General features: G+C 41.1%; 1 long non-coding RNA gene across 2 annotated transcripts; it reads right to left on the bottom strand.

The window, feature by feature from the left end:
- Window positions 1-410: 410 nt before the first annotated feature.
- Window positions 411-2632, bottom strand: LOC142203030 (uncharacterized). 2 transcript variants are annotated; one of them, XR_012716098.1, is made up of 5 exons: window positions 2381-2632; window positions 1871-2102; window positions 1475-1742; window positions 580-938; window positions 411-446 (listed from the first exon to the last, which is right to left on the bottom strand). It is a non-coding gene; the product is annotated as an uncharacterized LOC142203030 (long non-coding RNA). The 2 variants fall into 2 exon arrangements; XR_012716099.1 differs by having other exon boundaries at window positions 1475-1822; window positions 1901-2102.
- Between the last annotated feature and the right edge of the window lie 5045 nt (window positions 2633-7677).

Genomic DNA, 7677 nt, shown 5'->3' with positions numbered 1-7677 from the left:
TTATGAGTACAAGGCCATGACCCTATTCCAGACGTTGGACAATGGGATGAACATCTCACGTGGGTTTATGTCTTTTTATATACATCATTAAGACAGCCATTAAGATAAGAACTGAGGGATCTGGCAATTGATTGTTTGTTGTTATAAGTATATAGTAATAAGCCTCTTCCCCCCTCCCTCCTGTAATCCTATCCCTATGTGTCCTGTTGTACATAAATATGCAGCCTCTAGAAAGTGTTTTTTAGTTATATCTGAAGAAGAAGCTCAGAGGAAAGCTTCGAAACGTCATATTCTGTCATCATTATGAGTTAGCCATTAAAAAAGGTATCACCTACTGAAGACTTGCAAAGTTTTTTTTGTTTTTTATAAATAAAATAGTTAATATACATTATCTATAAGAGTAGCAACCATACCATACACGATGGACTTACCGTATACTATGTACACTATCGACTTATCGTACATTATGGACATACCGTACACTATGTACTTACTATACACGATGGAATTACCATACACACATATACTATGGACTTACTGTACACTATGGACTTACTATACACGATGGAATTACCGCACACACATATACTATGGACTTACTGTACACTATGGACTTACCGTACACTATGGACTTACCATACACTATGGACATACCGTACACTATGTACTTACTATACACGATGGAATTACCGTACAAAATGGTATTACCATTCACTATGGACTTACTGTACACCATGGACTTACCACACACTATGGTCAAACTGTACACCATCGACTTACTGTACACTATGGCCTTACCGTACATTATGGACACTCCATACACGATGGACTTACCGTACATTACGAACTTACTGTACACTATGGACATACCATACACTATGGACTTACCGTACACCACGGACTTACCGTACACTACGGACTTACCATACACGATGGACCTACCATACATGATGGACTTACCGTACACTATGGACTTACTGTACACCATTAACTTATCACACACTATGATCAAACTGTACACCATCGACTTACTGTACACTATGGACACTCCATACACGATGTACTTACCGTACACTGCAGACTTACCGTACACTGTGGATTTACCGTACACTATGGACTTACTATACACCATGGATTTACCGCACACTATGGACAAACTTTACACCATCGACTTACTGTACACTACGGACTTACCACACACTATAAACTTACCGTACACTATGCACTTACCGTACACCATGGACTTACCACACACTATGGACATCCCATACATGATGGACTTACCGTACACTATAGACTTCCCATATACTATGGAATTACCGTACACTATGGAATTAACATATACTATGGACTTACCGTACACTATGGACATACCGTACACCATGGACTTACCACACACTATGGACAACCCGTACAACATTGACTTACCATACACTATGGACTTATTACTATGGACATACCATACAACATGAACTTACCAAACACTATGGACTTACTGTACACTATGGACTTATTACTAGGAACATACCATACACCATGGACTTACTGTACACTATGGACTTACCGAACACTATGGACTTACCGTACACTATGGACTTACCGTACACCATGGACTTACCACACACTATGGACAGCCCGTACATCATTGACTTACCGTACACTATGGACTTATTACTATGGACATACCATACACCATGAACTTACCAAACACTATGGACTTACTGTACACTATGGACTTATTACTAGGAACATACCATACACTATGGACTTACCGTACACTATGGACTTACCGCACACTATGGACAAACCGTACACCGACTTACTGTACACTATGGACTTACCATACACGGACATGTACACGGACATGTACACATACATGGACACTCCATACATGATGGACTTACCGTACACTACAGACTTACCGTACATTATGGACATACCATACATGATGGACTTACCGTACACTATAGACTTACCGTATACTATGGAATTACCGTACACAATGGAATTACCGTACACTATGGACTTACCGTACACTATGGACTTACCATACACCATGGACTTACCACACACTATGGACAACCTGTACACTATGGACTTACCTGTACACTATGGACTGATTACTATGGACTGATTACTATGGACATATTATACACCTTGAACTTACCAGACACTATTGACCTACTGTACACTATGGACTTACCATACACTATGGACAAACCGTACACGATGGACTTACCACACATTATGGATTTACCGTACACTATGGACTTACCATACACCATGGATTTACCGCACACTATGGACAAACTGTACACCATCGACTAACTGTACACTATGGACATCAGCCCGATGAACTTACTATATATTATGGACATACTGTACACTACAGACTTACCGTACACTACAGACTTACTGTACATTATGGACATACCATACATGATGGACTTACCGTACACTATAGACTTACCGTATACTATGGAATTACCGTACACAATGGAATTACCATATACTATGGACTTACCGTACACCATGGACTTACCACACACTATGGACAACCCGTACACCATTGTCTTACTGTACACTATGGACTCACCGTACACTGTTGACTTATTACTATGGACATACCATACACCATGAACTTACCAGACACTATGGACTTACTGTACACTTTGGACTTACCGTACACTATGGACAAACCGTACACCATCGACTAACTGTACACTATGGATTTACTGTACCTGATGGACTTACTATATACTATGGACATACTGTACACTATGGACTTACCGTACACTACAGACTTAACATACATGATGGACTTACCGTACAATATGGACTTACCATGTACTATGGACTTACCATACACTTTGGACTTACCGCACACTATGGACAAACCGTACATCATCGACTAACTGTACACTATGGACTTACCGTACCCGATTAACTTACTATATACTATGGACATACTGTACACTACAGACTTACCGTACACTACAGACTTACCGTACATTATGGACATACTATACATGATGGACTTACCGTACACTATAGACTTACCGTATACTATGGAATTACCGTACACAATGGAATTACCATATACTATGGACTTACCGTACACCATGGACTTACCATACACTATGGACAACCCGTACACCATTGTCTTACTGTACACTATGGACTTACCATACACTATGGACTCACCGTACATTGTTGACTTATTACTATGGACATACCATACACCATGAATTTACCAGACACTATGGACTTACCGTACGCTATGGACAAACCGTACACCATCGACTAACTGTACACTATGGACTTACCGTACCTGATGGACTTACTATATATTATGGACATACTGTACACTATGGACTTACCGTATACTATGGAGTTACCGTACACAATGGAATTACCATATACTATGGACTTATCGTACACTATAGACTTACCGTACACCATGGACTTACCACACACTATGGACAACCCGTACACCATTCTTACCGTACACTATGGACATACCGTACACTATGGCCTTATTACTATGGACATAACATACACCATGAACTTACCAGACACTATGGATTTACCGTACACTACGGACTTACCGTACACTACGGACTTACCATACACTATGAACTTTTTCCTCTTCTATGATGTTGTTAAATTCTGTTCAAGTAAGTTTTTCTATTTCTGGGAAATCTATGTGACAACTAATATGGCCAATATTATACAGTAAGTTCCAAAAGGGCTCATAGAGATTCACTGTAGTAAATGTTAGCTGAGATTTTGACTGGGTGACAGCTTCACAATCAGACAATCAGGATGGTAGAAATTCGTTGTCAGAGCTTATTGTCTGACTTGTTGTCAGAGCCATATTTCAATGCTGACGAGTCATTTTCTAGTGACATCATGCACATTGGTCACATGACATACATTATACAGCACTGTATTTGGCAATTAGTGAAGAGGCCGCAGCAATCAATTTCATAGTTCCAGATAACCCCCTAAAGGGAATATGTCCTATTTTTAAGTTTCTATGTCAAACATATTTCTTAAGAATTTTTGTGATATTTTAAAAATTCCCATGTGTTCTATGTGACCTATGACCCATGTCATCAATGTGACCCATGACCCATATCTTCTATGTGACCCATATCTTCTATGTGACCCATGACCCATATATATATACATGGATATGAAGATCTCCCATATGGACATTACATACGGGGTACCTTGATACCGTTTTCATTCTGTTTTGTCCTTTGTAAAAAAAAAAAAAAAAAAAAAATAAGCCCATGTAAGTGAGACACCAACAACATTTATTGCAAATAAGAATAAGGAACAACCACACTACAAAACATGATATATAAAATTATAAATTTTATTACTATCCACAATAAAATCATATAAGGATACACATGACATCTAGCATATAACATAACAAATGATAAGAGGTAGATATGAGAGTCTAAATCCCAGCATATCACAGTGGTGCTGAGTATGAATATAGCAGAATCACACCAAGCATATAGGCAATTGTGTCCTAGTTGAGAACATGAATAATGGATCCCATTCTATAATGCAACTTTCAGGTATAGTAATAATGAACTAAAAAGTAAATAAATAGGGAAGCTATGAGCAAAACCAATAACATTTATGTTAAGATGGAGAACCTGAAAGGGTAATGGTGGAAGAGGGGGGGGGGGGTGCAGAGCTACAAGTAAAAGCAATGTTATTAGTCATTAATCCCATCACTGGATGAGAGCAATGGACATTAAATGACAGACATAAATGGACCCCTCCTGTCTGTCTGCATTGACCCCAATGTATACACATAATAAGAGCTTTCTTCTGTCATGTGTTTCAGTTTTCTGACGGCAGAAAAGTTGTGCATGCTCCATGGCAAAAATAAAGAAATATAACAGAAGACAGCGACCATCATGTTGTTTACGATGGAGTCAGTGGGAATGGACACAGACAGAGGGGGCGATGTCTGTGTCTGTTACAGTAAATGTCCTTTGCTGTCATCCTATGATGGATGGCAGCAAAAAACATTGACAATGGTAGTGTGAACATAGCCTTAGACCTCTGGTGGATGTCTCCAGTGCATGTATCAGGTGGATATATCACATAGAGATCACTATTGTACAGCTATATACTGCAGTCTTATATTTCAGGTTGTAATTTCCTATAAAGTAAAAAATAATCATACTGTCTATATACTGACTACAGGTATATAGCAGCCAAGTTTTTGATACCTGTTGAGCCTATAGGTTGATTTCTCTTAACTATGTGGAATAGCAGAGCTGACGGTGCTGTTCTGCCTGCCCCATAACAACATAAAACTGACCGAGCAGAGAAAACTGATGAAAACTGATTCCACTGGCCAGAGGAAGAAATCTTACCGAAATGTGTTGTATTTGTTATATACATGAGCATAAAAATGTACAATGAAGCTCATGTGAACAGAGGCTAATACTGGTCAATACTGACACGTCACCCCAGACATGATGTATAATATGTGTAATATATGATAGGGTCTTCAGTATTAGGATCAGACCCCGCTCTCTTACCACAGACGTCCCCCCCCAGTGTTACTATCGCGCTGAGCAGGGCCGAGCACTCACCTCCATCTCCATCACCGAGGAACTGACACCGGCCAACTGACTTTCCAAACTCAGATCCTGCAATCCTATTGGCTGCAGTTACCATGATGACATAAACAGATGAGGATTTAACTCTTTGAGTGCCAACCCTGTTTTACTATCATGGCTTTTTATAATTTGCCATCCATATTGCTGTATTAGGGCTTGTTTATTGCAGGATGAGATATAATGATTGACTTTATTAACACTTTGTAGGGAGTGGAAAGTGAAGGAGCAACAAATCTACCATTGATTTTGTATTTTACATTTTCCACAGTTCACCATATTAACTTTAGTCAATGCAAGCATCACTTTTCTCTCCACAAGTTTCGTACAGAAACTGAGCAGAAAACACATGGACCCCATTATAGTCTATGGGGTCCATTGATTTCCTTAGGTAACTGCTTTTTTTATGCATATAGGTTTCCTTTTGGGCGTGCTCAACAGACTCCCCAACAGAAACCTGAATGCAGATGTGAATAGGGCCTAAGATTGAGGTCCTATCCTTCCACAGCTGGAATCAAATGTTTGAAGAGAAGCAGAGTTTGGACAAGTATGGTCTTGTCACTGAAAAAAAGCCCAATGTTATACTGTACATTATACAGTAGCTGTGCTTGCTGTTGCTGTTCAGCCCCATTCAATTGAATGGGACTGAGCTGCAAACAGACCATATGAGTGATGAGATTAGTGTTACATGGCCAGCAGTTGAAGTGGATAGATTGGCCTCAGCAGTCACATATGTCATAGGACTTACGGCCAGGAACATTACAGCTGGCGAGGAATTCATCAACAAGAAGGCAGCTGACTGGACCGCCCTGGGGGGACACCGGAGCATGGGGACAGGAGAGTATGTTTGGTTTTTTTCACTTCCCCCGGCCTAATTGGAAAATATTATTTACCCTGAACAACCTCTTTATTAGGCATTATTAGGGCCCATTCACACTACGGATATGCTGACTGATTCTGAACATTAAAACACGTTCAGAATCAGCACGTATAAAGCAGTTCCATTCATTTCTATGGGAGCCGGCATACGAGCGCTCCCCATTGAAATGAATGGGCTGCTTTTTTTCTCTACGAGCGCTCCCATTGAAGTGAATGGGAAGCGCTCGCGTGTACGGCTCAGAATGAGCCGAGTGCCGGGCCCCTTCACACGGCGAGCCGTACGCGCGAGCGCTTCCCATGTTATCTGCTGGGAGATTCCACTATCCAGAACGCGTACTGTCTCAGTCTTTATGACCTGGCTCATGGCTGACTACTGACACCGTGACACTTGCACAATCTTACTCATTAGAGTTATCAGTCGATTATTGTCCATTCATTCTCTCTTACAAATCTGGATGGTTATTCACCTTATGCAGGACACTCTCTACTTAGCCCTCACAGCTTTAGCTACTAGGGTTGAGCGATCAGGAAATATCGGACCCCGATTGGCGATCGAGCAAATTTCACTACCGGTATCAGCTGGAAAATGATCCTGAAATCTCAAGATTGGCTCAACCCTATTAGCTACCTTTTGCAGTATAAGCTCATGTTAGGCTAGCATTTAACATAGAGAACAAAAACATAGCACTGCGCTATACACAGAGGAACATTTCATGTGACGGAAAAAATTAAAGGTCCTCTTGTGACTATCTGTACCCCTTAATTTGCATATCTCTACCTCAAAAATATATAACACTAGAAGGGTCAGGGTCCCCCTGTCGAAGCCATTGGGTGAAACGCGCCTCGGGGCGCAGTACGGGTGGTAGGTGCTTTACATTATAACTACCGTGTTTCCCCGAAAGTATGATGCCCCCTGAAAGTAAGGCATGCGGGGGTTTCTGTTGAATTGCCTAATATAAGGCATCCCCCGAAAATAAGGCATGCCGGGCAGTGGTGTGCGGGGTTTCGGGGGGCGGGGCTTAGCGGAGGGTTTCGGGGGCGGGGCTTAGCAAGCTCCACTTCACTGACACAGCAGCCATGCTCTGTGCTCCGTGTGCACAGCAAAGCCGGCTGCTGCCTCTGCTGTTGTAGGATGAGCTCTCCC

Source organism: Leptodactylus fuscus, chromosome 5 (genome assembly GCF_031893055.1).
Source record: "Leptodactylus fuscus isolate aLepFus1 chromosome 5, aLepFus1.hap2, whole genome shotgun sequence".
NCBI classification, from domain to species: domain Eukaryota; kingdom Metazoa; phylum Chordata; class Amphibia; order Anura; family Leptodactylidae; genus Leptodactylus; species Leptodactylus fuscus.
Note: the sequence above shows the minus strand (reverse complement) of the source record. Positions and strands in the feature narration are given on the sequence as shown.